Below are 19528 nucleotides of genomic sequence, written 5' to 3' on the forward strand. Positions count from 1 at the left end.
TCATGTTCTGCCTTTCTGAATACTGTGAAATCTGTTCTGAATTTCTTCCTTCTTAGCTTCTCCGTTTTTAAAAGAAAAAACAGACTTTTCATCTTTCTTTGGAGCTCTGTAAGCCTGATAGCTATTAGTTTTTTTCTGGCGCTTTCTATTCTAGACCCTGCATTTTATCCCAGGTTAGCAGTTGCAAGGCATAAGAACATAAGAACATAAGAAATGCCTTCACCAGATCAGACCGAGGTCCATCTTGTCCGGCGATCCGCACACGCGGTGGCCCATTTAGGCACTCCTTTTTGGAGACCTGGATTTCCCGTATCCCTCAATATGATTTGCAAGAAGGTGTGCATCCAGCTTGCGCTTGAAACTCGGAACAGTAGTCTCCGCCACAACCTCCTCTGGGAGAGCATTCCAAGCGCCAACCACTCGCTGTGTGAAACAGAACTTCCTAACATTTGTCCTAAACCTGCTGCCACTCAGTTTCAGGCTATGACCCCGTGTCCGTGTCACCTCCGAAAATGTTAGTAATGCTGTTTCCTGGTCTATTTTATCAAATCCTTTTAATATTTTAAAAGTCTCTATCAAATCCCCTCGCAATCTTCTCTTCTCGAGGGTGAATAGTCCCAGTTTTCTGAGGTGTTCTTTGTAGCTCAAATTTTCCATACCTTTGACTAGTTTTGTGGCTCGCCTCTGCACCCTCTCCAGCAGAGTTATATCCTTCTTAAGGTATGGAGACCAGTGTTGGACACAGTATTCCAAGTGAGGTCTGACGATTGCTCTGTAAAGTGGCATTATGACCTCTTCCGATCTACTCATGATCCCCTTCTTAATCATGCCCAACATCCTGTTTGCTTTCTTCGCCGCCGCCACACATTGAGCCGAAGGCTTTAGGGTTCTGTCTATCAGTACCCCCAAATCCCTTTCTTGTTCGCATTTGGCTAATGTCACCCCCAACATCTTATACTCATGTTCTTTGTTTTTCTTTCCTAGATGCATCACCTTGCATTTGTCTATGTTAAAATTCATCTGCCACTTTTTCGCCCAAGTTTCCAGCTGGTTTAGATCCTTCTGGAGATCCTCGCAGTCCCCTAGAGAGCCAACCACCCGACATAGTTTTGTATCATCTGCAAACTTTGTTATATTGCATGTTGTTTCCTCTTCAAGGTGTGCCACCTGCAGCTTTCTGCCATACTTAAGGGAGAAATCCAATCTGATTAGACTCATTTAACATACATTTAGCTTGAAAAGAAAATGACAGGGCACAGATACAGTGGATGGTAGACATTAAGAGACCGAAGGAGTTTATGTTCCATCTTTAATTTCAACTGGTATGCCACCATAAAGACATGCCATCAAGGCAGTTTGCAGTTGATAATATAAAATGCAAACATGGTTGAGAAAGAACTACAATCTTATAGAGCAGTGGTCTCAAACTCAAACCCTTTGCAGGGCCACATTTTGGATTTGTAGGTACTTGGAGGGCCGCAGAAAAAAGAGTTAATGTCTTATTAAACTTTAATCCATAATCCAATGCACAGGACTTTAAAACGAGTTTTACCTCATGCAAAGTTGTCATTTCTTTAATTTTGCATGAGGTAAAACTTGTTATAATTTATAAATCTTTCCTTAATTGCTTCTGATAATTTCAGCTATACACAGCTGAAAGCAGTACAACATGCAGAAAGTGAAAAACTATCAAAGTAACAACTGCAAGAGACAAGGTATTATTTTGAGGCCCTCTGTATTATAAAGAATTATTCTTTATGGAAAACTTGTGCCTTAAGTGTCCGGTGGCTGCGTCCGTACCGCCTTCAGCTCTCACCTCCAGCACAAGATCACGTACACACGCACAAGCTGCAGTGCCTCCAATGGTTACCGTACGTTCTGAAACGTTGCCCGCTTCACTGCTGTAACCTCACGCATGCGCTTTCCTGCGTCTGTACGTGATTGTCCTCTCCACTCCACCTCAAAATCGCGTACAGACGCAGGAAAGCACTCGCATGAGGTTACAGCAGTGAGGCGGGCAACGTTTCAGAATGTAAGGTAATCATTGGAGGCAGTGCAGCTTGTGCGTGTGTACGTAATCTCGTGCTGGAGATAAGAGCTGAAGGCATTTGCCGACACAACCACCAGATACTTAAGGCACAATTTTTCTGGGCTTCAAAATAGTACCTGGTGGGCCGCATGCGGCCCATGGGCTGTGAGTATGAGACCACTGCTAAAGAGAAAATATAAGAGAAAAGAAAGAATACTTCATTAATGCATCCACAGTAGCTGACATTGCCAGTTTATGCCCCAATTGCAAATATCACTGTGTACCAAACCTTGGAAGTACCTTTTGAGGGATTTCTTGAATTTTTCATGTGATCCCTCCATACCCAAAAGAGTAGAAGCTAGTTCCATTGTGTAGGGCCTGTAATGTTAAACATGGATCATGATATGAGTCCAAGAAGGTGTGTCAAAATGAGGGGATTGTCAAAAGTTTTTGTTGAGATAGGAAAGCGGAAATCCCGTATACTGTTGGAGTTTTGAGACATTTGTTAATTGTCATTGACTAAATTGACCACTAGATGCCATTAATGAGCTATCTTAAACAGGTATTGGCATAAAGTACAGTTGGCAGTCTCTATGGGTCTACTTATACCGATTACAGGTAGCAGGGGATGTCTCTGGGAAGCAGATCAATCTTCCATAAAAACAAGCAAGAGTACTTTTTAAATTCGCTTGTCTTTGCTATAAGATGTTATATGGATTAGCTCCGTTATATCTTTTCTCTCATTTTGAATTGTACTGTTCGACTAGATCTTCTCGACGTTCTGGTCTATTCACTTTTCCTAATCCTAAAAATTGCTGTTATAAAAAGTATTTTGATCGATCTTTGGCTTATCAAGCAGGTAAAGTTCAACTATGGCTAGATGATCTGATTCAACAATTTGCATCTTATTGCACTTTTAGAAAATCGGTTAAGACCTATTTGTTCAAAATAATTTGTTCTTGATTGATGACTATGTTATAGTTTCATACTGAATTTTTTCATTATTGAAATATTGTATTGCCTTTCTGATTGCTTTGTATTATCACTGGACTGTCTAGGCCTTCTTACTCTGTAAACTGCCTAGAACTTTTTGGGTGTTGGTGGAATAGAAAAATAAAGTTATTATTCTTCAATATGTACACATGGTATATTGGCTTCATCTGAGTTGAAAAGTTCCTAGAATACTGGGCAAGGGCAAGGGAAGGAACCTATAAATTTCCCTGGGGACCAGGGTGCAACCAGAGACTCAGTACTTTATTTAGAATAGGTAGACCTTAATTTGGGAGATGATTCAGCTTTGTGTGATTTGGGCCAATCTGAAATAATAAAGCCCATCCATTGAAGTTTGCCTAGGGCCTAAAGCAGCCCTGCACCCAGTTCTGAAAACCAGATTCAGTTAGTCACACCACTGGTGGCACTTACCCCCGGATTCTATATGGGCCATCTAAATTTGAGCACAAATTCCAGATCCACAAGCAAACTAAGTAGTTAATAAGCCATTAATAATAACTGACGTGAGTTATTCACTCATTTAGGTTCACATGCAGATCTGTGTCTTACTCTACAAAATGTGTACCTAACATGCAACTCAAAAGGGGTCGTGACCATGGAAGTGGAATGGATGGATCAAGAGCATTAAAAAAACAGTCCAACAAAAGAATGTCCCATGAACGTTTTGTCATACTGTCACCTTTTTCTCTCACTCCACTATATTATACATTGTGCCTTTCTTACTAAATTTGTCATACCATGTCTAGCATGCTAAAAATTCATATATTATGTCCACTACACAATATTTGCCATCCCATGTCCACCGCGCTAGATTCTCCCATGTTAAATACCCTACTGTCATGTCATACTAGGTTAGCAACACTTGTATATTATGTTTACCATGCTATTCTAGTTACACTTGTAATACTATGTTTGTCGTGCTATGCTAAGGTAACTGAACTTTTAAAATAATGTAATACAAGATACCTATGATGAGCAACTAGACTAGGGGTGGGCAACTCCGGTCCTCGAGGGCCAGAATCCAGTCGGGTTTTCAGGATTTCCCCCCAATGAATATGCATGAGATCTATTTGCATGTACTGCTTTCAATGCATATTCATTGGGGAAATCCTGAAAACCCGACTGGATTCCGGCCCTCGAGGACCAGAGTTGCCCATCCCTGAACTAGACTGTTCCCCCTACCTTATGTGTTTTCCTTCCCCTTTCTTTTCTATCACAAATTGGAATTCTTCCCCTAATCCCTTTTGTGTTGTAAGTCTTTTTATTTTTTTACTAGTTTTGTTAAATGGTATTGATTTTATTGTACGTTAATATTAATTTAATTGTAAGCTGCTTAGTTACTCTGTGATCTGTGGGATATCAAGAAATAATAAAAACTTTAAAACTTGTATATATGACTATGGTTGCCATGCTGTGCTAGCCATAATTGTAATACCATGTTTGTCATATTAGGTTTTAACATGTTTTGTTATGTATGTAAACTTGTAACCCATTCTGAGCGGACAAGATATATATATAAAAAAAAGTGGGGTTGAACAATGGACCACCAATGAAGAATCCAAAGGAGTAAATTAATTAATCAATGAATTTATTATGTGAAGTCCACAAAAGTTCAAACCCAAAGGCATACACGCCTGCCTCAGGGGTCACCTACACACTGGGTAAGAGCTCATACAAAGACCAATATCAATACAGTGCTCCCCCGGTCATTTGCAGTCAGCGATTCGCGGTCCCGGTCATTCGCGGTATTTTCTGACTGTGAATGACTGGGCAGGAGAGGCAGGAGAGAGCAGCTGGAGTGCCGGCAAGTGAAGGAAATCACTCGCAGTATGATCCGGCCGCCTCTTCCTGCACTAAAGTCGGCCTTACCAATCAGGAGCTGCTTTAACACTAGATCAGTCAGGAACAAGGCCTTTCTAATCAAAGATTGAATCATCAGCAAGCAAATAGCCTGCCTCTTTCTAACCGAAACCTGACTATTGTCTGAAGATGATCCAATAATTATCGATCTCCTCCCTGTCAATTTTAAAATCCTTACCCTAAACCGATAGGGAAGAAAAGGAGGAGGACTAGCAGTTGTTCTCAAAGAAGGATTCGAGTTTGAACTATTTGACTCCAAAACATCCAGCCAACTAAAAATCTTAGCCTGCAAAATCAGTAACATCCACTTAGAAGAATCCCTTTCTTGCATACTATTCTATGACCCACCCAAAAGCTGGTCAAAAGCCAAAGAGGACTTCTGTGAATTCGTCATACACAACTCTATAAGTCCCTCCTACAATATCATCGCAGGAGACATAAACCTACACCTAGATGAAGAGGACAACACAGACATGAAAGAGTTCAAAAACTTCCTATCCCTACTTAACTACAACCTCCCTGCCCCCATACAAAAACACGAAAAAGGCCATCATCTAGATGTAGTAGCCATGTCTACAAAGGAAATCACTGACCCCGTCATCTCCTTACCTGAAAGCACCTGGTGTCATGATATCTGGTTGGACCACTTCACTTATTACTTTAAGTTAATATGGTCCCAACGAAAACATAAAACACGCCCGATAATAAAAAAAAGAACATCTCACAAGAGGCCATATTAATCCAGAAAACTACTGGTCACAATACAAACTTCAAGCAGAGATAAAGGAAGAAATTGATTTCTGGGATCACTGGACCACTACCAGCACCAGCATTTTAGATAAAATTGCACCTAAACACAATAGCAAAAGCAATGCAAATAAATATAATAAATGGTTCGACATCGAACTCCTAAAAATGAAATAGCTAGCTAGACGACTAGAAAGAATATGGAAAAAAACAGGAGAATTATCAGGCCGTAACAATTGGAGAGCCAATATAAAAACCTACAAACAACTGATAAAAGACAAATGCAAAGCATTCTACTCCACTAAAATCAATTCATCCTGCAATAATTCACAAGGAGTCAATACAAAAGAGCTGTTCAATCTGATCACGAACTTATTTGATACCACTCGCTACACTCTACCTACAAACAACATTAAATTACCCTCTGCGAACGATTTAGCCCTACACTTTGACTCAAAAATTAAAAACCTAAGAAACAATTGCTCAACAAAAGAACCTAGTGATCACAAAATAGCTAACACACAAGGAAATGAAACCCCTGTAGACATGTTCTGGGATTCCTTTCAAGACATAGATTGGAATAACTATACTAAATTATATAACAAATACTCCAAATCATACTGCATCCTGGACTCATGTCCCCCGGAAATCATGAAAGCGGCACCACTTGAATTTAAACTTTCACTACTGCAATATTTAGCCTATAACCTGAAAAATGGGAAATTCCTCTCCAATAACGGTCACTTAATGATAACCCCATCCTAAAAAATAATAAAGAATCCTCAGCTCTAGTAACCAACTATAGACCAATTGCTTCCAATCCCTTAACTTCTCTCAATTTGTACTTCACTAATTTTTTGTAAACCGCATAGAACTTAACGGTATTGCGGTATATAAACTGTTATTGTTATTATTATTATTCCTTCTTCAGGCCATATTCAAATAGGAGTCATTGTCACTATGAGCCAAGCTGATAGTACAGTTGCCTGAAATATCCATGAAAATGTCCTTAACACATGAAACAGAACCAGTTAATAAAATCTCAACATACTGTATGATGCCCCCAGAGAAGCAATAAGAGGGGTTCAATGGTCCCAGCATATCACCTCTGACCCCCTGAGAAAACAGCAAGAGAGGTTTGGCGGGTTTATCACATCATCTCTCAATGGGAGGTGATAGATTAGGACTGCCAAGCCCTTCTTGTTTTCCTGAGGCATGCCAGTTAGTGGCACCAGCTTGAGCTACCAACATAGAACCATGAGCATGCTCAGTTTATGCATGAGTATGTCTGCTTGTGTCAAGCTGCTGCTGACTACCATCTATTTTTGAGAGAGGACAGCAGACAGGATCCACATTCCTTCAGCTGGTAGGTATTGTTTAGGGTTACCAGACATCCAGATTTCCCCGGACATGTCCTGCTTTTCAAGGATATGTCTGGGTTTTGAAAAGCTTCAAGCAACGAGAGATGGCGGGATAGCATCTGCACATGCACGTATGTATCATGGTGACATCATACGCATGCCTGTGATGTCATTGCATCACACCAGCACATGCGCAGATGCCGTCCCAATGAGCAAATAGGTTGAGGGGGAAGGGCTGGGAGCGGAATGGGGCGTGACTTGAGCACACTGGGGCGGGGCCGGGCAGAATGGGGTGGGGCCATGAGTCTGGATTTTCATTTCTGAAAATCTGGTAACCCTAGTATTTTTGCCTCCTCCCTCTCCCATGCCTTTTTGGCTGCACTACTGGTGGAAATGCTGTATAAAACTCACCATACATTTTGGTTTCTAGTATAACAGCAGTATAGTAAATAGAAATCTTTAAAACAAAAAGTCTCTCAGAACCTAGAACAAATTCACAGTACTAGCACTAACTTCCAAAACAAGTATCTTACCTATGATACTATATTTTAGGGCCTTAAAATATCAATAAATCTATTGGGAAAATGCACAAACCAAATAGTTACATAAGGCTACATAGAAAATTTGGTATGCCGGACAAAGACAATGCCACGGTGCAGGACAAATGCTCACCACCATTTCCTGGACTTACAAGTCCTCGCACTCCTGTTGGGGAGGGGGTTTGGTAGGGGAACCCCCCAGTACACTGAAAACTTCCATTTTTTCACTCTTCAGGAGTTTTCAGTGTAGTGTGGGGGGGGGGGGGGAGGTAACCACCCAATGGGAGCATGAGCGTGAGTACTTATAAGTTTAGAGGGGGGTTCCCCCACACCCCCTCACAGCACAAATGTTAAGCCCTGAAAACCAAGAACGGCAGCACGCATTTGTCCTCTGTGCAGATGTCACCATGGGATTGTCGGTGCGCCTTTGTCCGGCACTCTTTTGATGGGTCACCGAAAATTCATACTACAGGTACTCCTACATGGAACAAAAATGCCAAATTAACAAAAAGTGACCACAAACTATAAACAAATTTAACTAAAACTCTAAGAAGCCAGATCTTGCACGTCGTACAACACCAGAGAAACAACAAGAGATGTTTTTCTGCCTGTGCAAAATATAATTATAGCACATGCCAGGGATGTTGTTATGGAGGGGGTATAAATATGGCAATTGTCCTTGGCCCCGTGGCCAGAAAAAGCCACAAACCTGCCAGAAACTGCAGATGATGCAGCTTGGTAATGGGCCTTGGGGGTCCCCTTCCAAATTTATGCCCTGGGCCCCAGTGTTTTCTGAGCAGCATTTTCTACAAGAGAATTCGTATTGCCTGTGTTTTTAGACCCTTTGCTCTGTTGCTTTTATCCATATGGTTCTTGAATAAAAATGTACTTAACATCTTGGACCCTGAGGAAGAAGTATTTTTCGAAACACAGACCATGTCAGGTCTGGACTATTTAATATCAAGGACTAATTTGTGGATACCAACTTTTTAGTGTTTTTATTGATTTTCATTTTATTTGAATAAAATTCCTGTACCTTGTACATTTCCTGCAGTTCTTTTTTGGTCTTCGTTTTCTGGAGCCATATGGTAACATTAGGAGATAACCCAACTCCTTATTCCCAATTTCTCCTAGTCTGTAGTTGTGGTAGTGGGTAGCTGATGTAATGGGAAATTTCTCCTGTCTTATACTTTTGGGGATAGGAAGGAATGTTTAGTACAATTAAAGGTGGCTCCTACATCAGGCTTGTGCCTCTCTATGATTTGACTGATGACTGTATAATATTGTTCTGGTCTGTAGAACATGGATCTTTTGGTTTTTGTTTCAATCAAACCTTTACAACCCTGGACCACTGAAGAAGGCGTGTTTACCGAAACACAAACCGTGTCGGGTCCTTAGGTTTGTTTGAAGGGTGGTAATATTTAACCACATTAATATTTGATATAATAAATATAGCCTGCATCTTGTACATTTTGTCTGCAGTTCCTTTTGTTTTTTGTTTGGCCTGCAGAACATGGGACATTCTGACTGCTTCCTCTAGAAAAGCAGAGCTTCCTATCTTTGCCATGATGCTCTAATTTTGAGATTCACTATCCTTGGTGCGTTGAAGCAGTGGAAGCAGGTCTTTTTAAAGCTGAGTTCTACTCTATTAATGATCTGATATTTTAAAGCATTTGCCACGATCTTGCCTTGAATACAGCAGCTCCAACTTTGTATTTGTTGACTTCGGTAGCATATTAAAAAAGCAAAGCATGTTGAAAAGAATTTTTTTAAATCTCCCAATACATGAAGACATGGAGAAATTATCTCCCCTTATTCCATGCAAGAACTTATTACTTTCTGTTTTACCATATGAAACTATTGGAACAACTTTCCCAAAAACAATCTAATTAATGATTCTAAGAAGAAGTTCTTGTTTTGACTTGCTGAGAAATAGTGAGGCAGACTCAACTGGACTTCCATGACTCTATTGTAGTCCTTAACCCTATCATAAATAACGGCCCAATGCGCAAATTTATTGCATTTCATTAAATTGGAAGCTAATTTATTGGTTGACTACTTTGGATTTGGACACTGGAGTTGTTTTTCTTGTGGCATATTTAAGAAAATAGTGGAGTAATATGGTCCCTTTGAGGTGGGCAAGCTGTCAGCTCTGCAGCTTGTTCATTTTGTACTAATGATTGGTCATTTTCTTATGTGCAAAGCCTTGAAGTATGCATGCTGGCCAGATGATACCATGACTCCAATGAAGCACCTTGGTCATCATATTATTCGCTGCCCAATAATGTCATCCAACGCATATAGAATCTGCCGTTGAGTTGTGCTTTTTGAGACTACCAGAGAGCCATACATTGGAATGTTGGAATTTCTAGCATAGTTTCAGAGTGACTGAAGGCTTCAGGAATTTGTCAGTTTCCCCCTGACCTTTCACTGCTAACTGTAAAGTTTGCTCACTTGGTGCCATCTCAATGTGGCACTTCATTCCTGCACATCGCAGCTCTATTACTTTTCATTGTATTTGGACATTGCTTATTTTGTGTCAGAAGCCCCAGACACAAAGACCCTTTATGAGGACGGAAGTAACTGTGGGATGGAAGCTTGAGAAGAGGGTGGGAAGAAGACCTGACTTTTTGCCCTATATTCTAAAGGCAGCAGTATAGTCATGCTGGAAATATGGAAGCTTTTGAAAGCAAATTGTACATATTTGATCCGTGATTTCTCACATGGAGCAGTTGAATCAAATTAGTAGTGGAGAGGAGAAGGGAAAAAGAGCTGAATTGTGAGGAGTAGCCAAATACTGGAAGACATTATCCAGGGAGGTAGTAGAAGGAATCTCTTATTGGAGCAGATTTGACAAACACTTGTCTGGGCTGGTTTAGGAATGGGGATCCGGGCTGGATGGTCAAGGTGACTCCTTTAACATCAGAGGTGGCCTAAGAAGGGGAATGTGAAGTGATATGGGGGTCACGTGCAGAGACTGACCGTGGGATCTCAATTGCATAAGTCATGGGGCTGAAAAGTAGTGTTTTGTGCAAAAAGCACAGACGCTCAGTGGCAGGGTTAGCCATGCTTGGCATTACTCCTGTCTTTCTATGATGCAGCAAAGGTATCATAGCAGAAGCCTTTCCTTAAGAGCAGTGAAGTGAGAGTTAGATATAGTACTGTGGGAATAATAAAAAGTAAATCTCACATACATTAAGACATACATTATAACATGAGTCATGACTGTCCTTTCTTTCTTTCTTGGGGTGGAAGAGGAGTATCAATCATGACTTAGAAAATCTAAAGAATTATCATAACTGATTATGGTTGTTTTTAAAGATAAAAGTTCTAGATCTAAGAAATCAATGTAGCTTTTTATTCCTTCTAATAGAGAAAAGAGATTGACTAGAGGTAGGTCTTGTCAGACAAATCTGATCAATTTCTTTGACTGGGTGACCAGAGAATTGGATAGAGGATGTGCGCTAGATGTGGTGTATTATTTTAGCAAAGCTCTTGATAGTGTTTCACATAGATGTCTAATAAATAAACTGAGTGCCCTCGGGATGGGTCCCAAAATGATGGGCTGGGTCAAGAACTGGTTGAGTGGAAGGCGACAGAGGGTAGTGATCAATGGAATTGCTCTGACGAAAGGGATGTTACCAGCGGTGTGCCTCAAGGTTCTGTTCTTGGGTCTGTTCTTTTTAACATTTTTATAAACGATATTGCTGAAAGGTTGTCGGGTGAGATTTGCCTCTTTGCAGATGATAAGAAAATCTGCAATAGAGTAGACACCCCAGAAGTTGTGAATAATATGAAGAAAGACCTGGCGAAGCTTGAAAAATGGTCTGAAATTTGGCAGCTAAAATTTAATGCTAAGAAATGCAAGGTCATGCATTTGGTCTGCAAAAACCCGAAGGAACAGTACAGTTTAAGGAGTGAAGAACTTATGTACACAACAAAAGAGCCGGGACTTGGGTTTGATTGTAAATGATGATCTTAAGGTGGCCAAACAGGTTGAAAAGGTGATGGCGAAAGCTAGAAGGATGCTAGGTTGCATAGGGAGAGGTATAGCTAGTAGAAAAAAAGGAGGTATAGATGCTCCTGTATAAGAATTTGGTGAGACCTCATTTAGAATATTGTGTACAATTCTGGAGGCCACACCTTCAAAAAGATATAAAAAGGATGGAGTCGGTGTAGAGGAAGGCTACTAAAATGGTATGTGGTCTTCATCATTTCCTATATCCCCAATTATCATTTATCATTTCCTATATCCCCAAGTATTATACTAAATAATAAGTGAAGATATATGTGAAGATGAATTTAATATGAATTGAGTAAAAATAAGAAATATGAAATATAAAAAGCAAGTTCCATAAGTAGTAAGTCACAAGACTGGGTGGAATCAGTGACGAGTTCTGCTACGCTGATTTATGTTAGTCAGGGTGGTGTTCTGAGAATCCCCAGAGTGATTTTTCTTCTAATACTTCTTATTGCAAACTTGATTTTATATGGCAAAGTTGAAGAGAGAGTTTTAAGTTTTACATCAGGCATGATTCTTTAATAGGTGCCTAAGTGTGATTGACAAGAGATAAGCGTCTATCTTTTCAAGCGCAATTCTACAATAGGTAGGCACCTATTGCATGCCACCTAGTGGCGCCTAACACCAAAGTAAGCGTGTTTAGGGGTGGAGAAGGACTTAGGCACTGCTAGATGTGATTCTCTGAAGGCCTTAGGTGACTATAATGTAGGCCTTTAAAACTCTGACCTATATTAAAGGTGCCTAAGTTTTAAGTTAGATGCCCCTAGGCGCGATTCTGTAAAAGGTGCTTAAGTGTAATTGACATGCGATAGGTGCCTACAATATAGGCGCCTAATTTTTTTAGATGCCATTTACTGAATGTCCCCTTTACTGCCTCCTAATTAAGAGGCCTTAACAGACAAATTCTATTAAGTCCACCTAAAGTTAGGCACCTACATTGGTGTGCCTAGCTAATGTAGGTGCTTAATAGACTTAATCAGCCACAAAGGGACACATCGCAGGCAGAGGCTATTGTACACTGCATGTGGCTGACCCGGAAGCTTTCTCTTTGAAGTGAGTGAGAGGGAAAGAGATGGTGCACAGAGGGAAAAGAAGAAAGAGGAAAATTGTTGGACTTAGAGAGAGAGGATTGAGGTAGAGATGCATGAGGAAGAGAAGGATGAGGGAGAAATGTTGGATATGGTGGTGGAGAGGGAACAGAAGGACAGATTGAAGGGGATGCAAGGGGGAGGAATGTTGGGCATAGTGATGGAGGGAGAGATGTGGCATGGTGCTGAAGAGGGGTGATAGAAGGAGAAATTGGCTTGAGACTGGTGGGCAGTGGTGAAAAATGCTGCACATGATCTGGGGGATTAGAAAGGGAGAAATGTTGAATGTGGCAGTAGAGGGGGTGAGAGAGATGCACCCTGGATCTCTCTCTCTCTCTCTCTTTCCCCATTCCCTTTGCAGCGAGGGAGGAAATGAGAGAAAGACAAATGGACAGTGAGAGAGTGAGAGGGAGAAATGTTGCCAATAGGGGTGGAGGAGAGAGGAAGAAAAGTTGGACTCATGGCAGGACAGAGAGAGTTGTTGGTTGGGGATGGTAATGAGGTCCGGAGGAGAGGAAGCGTGCAGGAGGCAGAAAGAAAGAAATATTAGATGCACAGTTAAAAAGAAGTGCAACCAGAGACTCATGAAATCACCAGACAACACAACTAGGAAAAATTATTTTATTTTCAATTTAGTGATTGAAATGTGTCAGTTTTGAGAATTTATATCTGCTGTCTATATTTTGCACTATATTTGTCTATTTTTCTATAGTTGTTACTGAGGTGACATTGCATATTTTAAAGTCATCTGCCTTGAACAGGGGGGTGAGTAAAAAATGTCCGAGTTCTTCTTGGTCTGGTTGAGTTGTTCCGGATGATGAGTTCATTCAGGTATGTGGGGGCAGCACCATTTAGGGCTTTGTGTAGTAGACAGTAAAATTTAAATAACATTTGTGCTTGCATTGGGAGCCAATGTGAGTCTAGGTATGCAGGGGTGATGCGGTCATATTTGCATAGTGAGTAGATCAGTCTGAGGGCTGTGCTTTGAATGATCTGTAAACTAACTTTATTGGCTTCCATCTTTGGAGTCTTCCCATAATATTTTTAAATAATGATGTGTAAACATTACAGGTATAAGAATGAGTTTCATGAGCCATTGTCCCAGTTGTGAATTGGTGGGAGTAGGGTTATGAGATTTCTGGGAAAACCTGGACATGTCTGTTTATTAGAGGACTGTCCAGGTGCCTGGATTTCCAAAATCTGGCAGTTTGTCTGGATTTTGGAAGGCCCCAAGGTTCGGCCGTGTTTGGAGAGCCTCCGAGCATGTGCATATGCAATGTGATGATGTCACACACATGAGTTTGATGTCATCACACCATATCCACATATGCTCTGAGGCCCTCCAAATGTGGCTTTGAGCTTGGGGAAAAAGAGATGAGGTTTGCGTAGGGGTGGATTTGGGGCGGGGCTGGAGACAGAACAAGGCAGGGCCACATGTCCTCTTTTTTTATGAGGAAATCTGGTAATCCTAGGTGGAAGATTAATGTTCTAGTGAGTCATGCTGTGTTAATAGGTGACCATCAGTTATATATACTTACAGGTAGATTTTGTTGGAGGGAGTATGGTGGATTAACAGGCCCAGCTTTTCACCTCAGCAAGTCATCCAGATTTCTCAGATGGTCAGATCTACTGCATGTTTTGTTTTGCTGGTCCCAAACTAGCCCCTAAAATATGGAAACCAAATTAGTAAAATGTTAGTCACATCATAATGCTATCATTGTCCCTTTTGGGCGGCCTCTGGCCTCATTAAGTCGAAGTTTGGTGAGCAAGAGCTGACTCCATGTAAAGATTTTTGGGTTTAATTATTCCATCATATTGTGAAAAAATTTCCTAAAGATATCATAGACACAACAGAAAAATAGTTTTCATATACATTGTAATAGACTAATGCCAATGCATTTGAAGCAATCCATAAATACCAAAGAGGGAGGGAAAGGGATGAAATATATGGAGAAAGTCACCCTTTTAAAGATTCCCAAACCTCTAGTCTAAGTATTTTAAAAAAAAAAAACCCCAACCCTCTACTCTTTTGCTAAAATTTGCTTTTCATGCCACTTTTATTGCTGACCTGCATACGCTTCATGCCAGTGTCTATAGATACCTTCTTCTGGAAGGAGTATGGACTGTAGGGAAAATTTAGCCAGGAAATTTAGGGCCCAGTTTTCAATAGCGGAGATAGCCATATCAGTTTAAATGCTAGTACAAGCAGTTAACTTAGGGCCCCTTTTACAAAGCTGTGGTAGCAATGCTGCCATGGCAAATGCACCAAAGCCTATACAATTCCTACGGGCTTTGGTGCATTTATGTGGCAGCATTGCTACCGTGGCTTTGTAAAAGAGACCCTTAATATTTATTGATTGGGATTTATTAGCCACTTTTATGAAGAGATGTGTGTAAATTTTCATACACTGTATATCAGCTATATTTTGCTACATAAAATTCATAAACAATTTTTTAAATAAAGAGATTCCCCCAATTGTACAGCAAGTACAATTCAACAGTATTTTCATGTAGTTCTCTAATGGTCCCCTACAGTTAGATGCCAGGAAGATGTGTGCTAAACGTGAACCCTGTAATAGCAATTATGCACATAACTGCCATATAGAATACTAATGTAAATCCATGGTTATGTGTTCAACTTCAGGCCCAAGCACTTACGCTAGCTCAATGACTGGTGTAAATTCGCACCTAAATGCTGCCAGTCCCCAGTCCCCACGTCTGCCATGCACTCACTTTTTATAGGACGTACGCCAGTACTCTGCCCATTTGGTTTCACTTTCTTTGGGAAGGTCTGCTCCGATCACGATTCTATGCTTAAGTTTGCCTGAGGCATTAGGTACCACACCTTTGTGTCAACCAAATTAGGACCCCTGAAGAAGACTGATTACGCGCCGAAACACGGACCGTATAAGGCCCGAGTCTCACTTTTGTGAGCAAATACTGTCTGTGACACAAACTGCACTTATTGATCCAGAGGTTGCGTTTATTGTGATTTTAAACTGATTGTTTTGAGTAAATCATCATTTTTCCTGGACATCCAGAGGCTTGTGTTCTTCTTTGTGTTTTCAGATCGCCAGTTAAGTCTGTAACTTACGTGAAGCTGTTGCTAGAGGTCGTGACAGCCATTTTCAAGAGCAACCAGCAGCAGGCAGGAATGAGTGGGCATCGCTCCTGCCTGTTTCTCTCTAGACTGTTAGGAACCAGCAAAGGTAGGCCTGAGGGGGGGGCCTACAGGGGTGGCAGGGCTTGGGCCTTCTGACTTTTTCCCTGAGGTGGGGGAAGAAGGATCAGATGTGCCACTTACCCGAAGGTTAACCAGGCACTCGAAAATATTCAGACCAGTGCCTGGTTAACCTTCCACCCCATAAAGTTAGGACAGCCTTTGCTGTCCTAACTTTACGTGGTTACCTAACCATAATTAGCAGACTGAATATCACTATTAGCACTGAATATAACTATTAGCACTGAATATAACTATTAGCACTGCCCCAAACCACCCCTAATCTTGCACATTAGGGAAAGGCTATTTAGAGGGAATATTCAGTGGCATTGTCCGGCTATGTGCAACTCAATATCTCCAGTTGACCCCATAATAACTTATGTACCTGAATGTAATTCACCTTGAGCATGAATTTATTAAAGATGAGTAAAAAAATCTAGTCCGGGCTGGTTTTAAAAGTTGGGCAGCTGAAGGCACCAGAACAGGTTCACCTAGAAATCATTGATAGGTAGCAGAAGGGGATGATGAGAAGGAAACCTCCCACAGATCTCTTTGATATAAAGTTTATCTATTTATTTTTATTTAAAAATGTATAGCCCACTACATCCACAGTTACACATTACATTCATTACATAAATTCTTATCCACTGCAGCTATGAGATACTAACCATATGTAGTATGATCATAAAAATTTATAATAGTTATGGGATAGGGTGGAGGGAGGGATATAGATTGATTTGTTTCTTGAAAGAATATTAAGCGATGTCTTAAATATAAAATGTATTTAATTTGTATTGCACTTATTGAAAATATTGAAAATGAATAAAGAATTAAAAAAAAAAATAATTAATTAATCAAAATATTTACCAAACAAGTTTCAAGTTTTATTTTGATTTGATGAATCGCTTATTCGAAATTTACTAAGCGAATTACAATAAAATAAAAATAAATATAAATTTAGACATACTATTTAAAATTTACATATAATGGACTAGACCGACAAACTTACAGACAAAATTGATATACAAGGAGTGAAGGGTGTTTTCAACGATTTTCTAAAGACTAGATAAGAGGTTGAGATTAATATATAAGTACTAACTTGTTTGTCCCACATAGCTGCCAAATATGCCAAAGTTTTACTAAGAAATTGTTTGTAAACACATCTCTTTACTGATGGAAAATCAAAAAGTCGTATCAATCGTGTTTTCCAGTGGCAAAATTGAAGCAATCTAAAAGACAGGCCTTAAAACATACATGACCAAATTCTGAGCGGTTTCCACTAAAACATACATAATTAGGTGAAAACTCCTACTATGCTCACTAAGCATTTTGCATTTTGTAATTATCCTGGAAATGTCCAGTTATCTCTTTTGTAATCCGCCCAGAACTGAGGCGGAATAGAAATCAGTAATGTAATGTAATGTAATGTAATAACACAGCAAACTAGAAGTCTTACTTATATTCACTCTCGAATAACAATGTTTTTACAGCTCTCCTAAATTGCAAGATGGTTGAAGACTGCTTAATCTGTACTGACACCATAGAGTGATTGTCAAATTCTTACTTGTCTCCCCAAACTCAATAATATCAGAGAAACTCAAAAAAGGAAAGAGCCCCAAAAGATAGACAAACCAATCTTCCCTGACCCTAAAGCAAGGGTGAGGGGAAGAGACCGCTCAAACTAAAAGTCTAGAAAAGTAAATAATAGTGATGAACGGGGAGCCCTCAGTCGCACAGCTCGCAATGGGGTTTATATAGCCCCTAACGCATCAGCTGTCACATAAATATGCCCACATGGGCGTAGTCTGTGAAACATCCTCGGGATCATCCGAAAGTGATTGAACGTGTACTAGTGCACAAAAAAATTGTGCTAAAAATGCCCGAGGATGTTTCGCTGTATGCCTTCTTATTACTTTTGAGCATTGTATCAAGATCTCATACTTATATTGTATTATGTTTTTTTATATTTTATGATAGTTGAGATTCTTCATTTTTTTGTGGCATTTTTTAGCCCCCCTATTTTACCATGGTATGTATTTCTTTTCTTTTCTTCTTCCTGTTCTTTTGAATATTCTTATTATTATTCTTTTCACTTTTATCTCTTCTCTTTTAGTCTACTCTGTTTGTCACGTTTCATATGTTATCTTTAAGGTCACATTAGTGTAACTCACACCACATTATTCATACTTTCATTCATCCTCAGTTTGAATAATTTATCCTTTATTTTCTATCTTTCTTTAGCATGTTTTTAACGTTGCATGTAATCTCCTTCTCATATATTTGTCTTCATTTCTCACCACAATTTTAGATAGCATGGCATGACAACACCTGTTTTGTCACATATACATATCCTCATAGTATTTTCAATAATTTTTATTTTGTATCTGTATTTATTAGGACCCCTGCCGAAGGTTTGTCTGAAACACGGACCGTGTCGGGTCCCTTTATTGGTAAAAGGGTTTTATATATTGTGTTCTTGTCATATTAAAATTTGCCTGCATCTTGTACACAGTCTGCAGTTTTGTTTTGGTTGCTCCTGTCTTATGTAGATGGACCATGTACTTTGTAATTGCAATTCTGTTTTCCTTTGTATTGTGTTTTTGGAAACTTAATAAAACTTTTGAACTATAAAACCTTAACGAGCAGACTCAAAATCTTAAATTCGACATGCTGAGACAGGTAGCCAATGCAAACTACACAAGATTGGTGTGATATAAGAACCTAAGAATAGCTTTACTGGGTCAGACTACTACTGGTCCATCAAGCACAGTAGCCCATGCTCACAGTTGCCAATCCAGGTCCCTAGTACCTGACCAAAAACCAAGGAGTAGCAAAATTCCATGCTACCGAACCAGGGCAACCGCTGGCTTCCCCCATGTCTTTCTCAATAACAGACTATGGACTTTTCCTCCAGGAAATTGTCCAAACCTTTCTTTAAACCAACTACACTCTCCGCTCTTACCACAACCTCTGGCAATGCGTTCCAGAGCTTAACTATTCTCTGAGCGAAAAACTATTTCCTTTTATTGATTTTAAAAGTATTTCCCTGTAACTTCATCGAGTGTCCCCTAGTCTTTGTAATTTTTAACGGAGTGAAAAATTGATCCACTTGTACCCGTTCCACTCCACTCAGGATTTTGTAGACTTCAATCATATCTCCCCTCAGCCTTCTCTTTTCCAAGCTGAAGAGCCCTAACCTTTTTAATCTTTCCTCATACGAGAGGAGTTCCATCCTCTTTATCATCTTGGTCGCTCTTTTCTGAACCTTTTCTAGTGCCGCTATATCTTTCTTGAGATAAGGAGATTAGAATTGAATGCAATACTCCAGGTGAGTGATACAGAGGCATTATAACATTCGTAGTCTTGTTAACCATCTTTTTTTTATCTTTATATATTTATTGAATTTTTTCAATATAATCAAGCATAACTTGTACAGAAAGGAAATTCAGCAAAAGAATTAATAATTAAACATAATACTTCAATCAAACATCAAATATAAGCTAAATCTCTACTCAAGTCCACCATCTTTTTTTTAATAATTCCAAGCATCCTGTTTGCTTTTTTGGCCGCCGCCACACATTGGGTGGAAGGTTTCATTGTATTGTCTACAATGACACCCAGATCCTTTTCTTGGCTGCTAACCCCCAAGGTG

General features: G+C 39.9%; 1 protein-coding gene across 1 annotated transcript in view; it reads right to left on the bottom strand.

The window, feature by feature from the left end:
- The window catches only part of COL8A1 (collagen type VIII alpha 1 chain), a 192387-nt gene that overhangs the window by 66061 nt on the left and 106798 nt on the right, over nt 1-19528 (bottom strand). The window contains exon 2 of the mRNA XM_033943072.1: nt 14195-14320. The gene's annotated coding sequence lies outside the window, so the exon portion shown is untranslated. The remainder of the gene's footprint in view (nt 1-14194; nt 14321-19528) is intronic.

The sequence above is a fragment of the Geotrypetes seraphini genome, chromosome 4 (genome assembly GCF_902459505.1).
Source record: "Geotrypetes seraphini chromosome 4, aGeoSer1.1, whole genome shotgun sequence".
Classification (NCBI taxonomy): domain Eukaryota; kingdom Metazoa; phylum Chordata; class Amphibia; order Gymnophiona; family Dermophiidae; genus Geotrypetes; species Geotrypetes seraphini.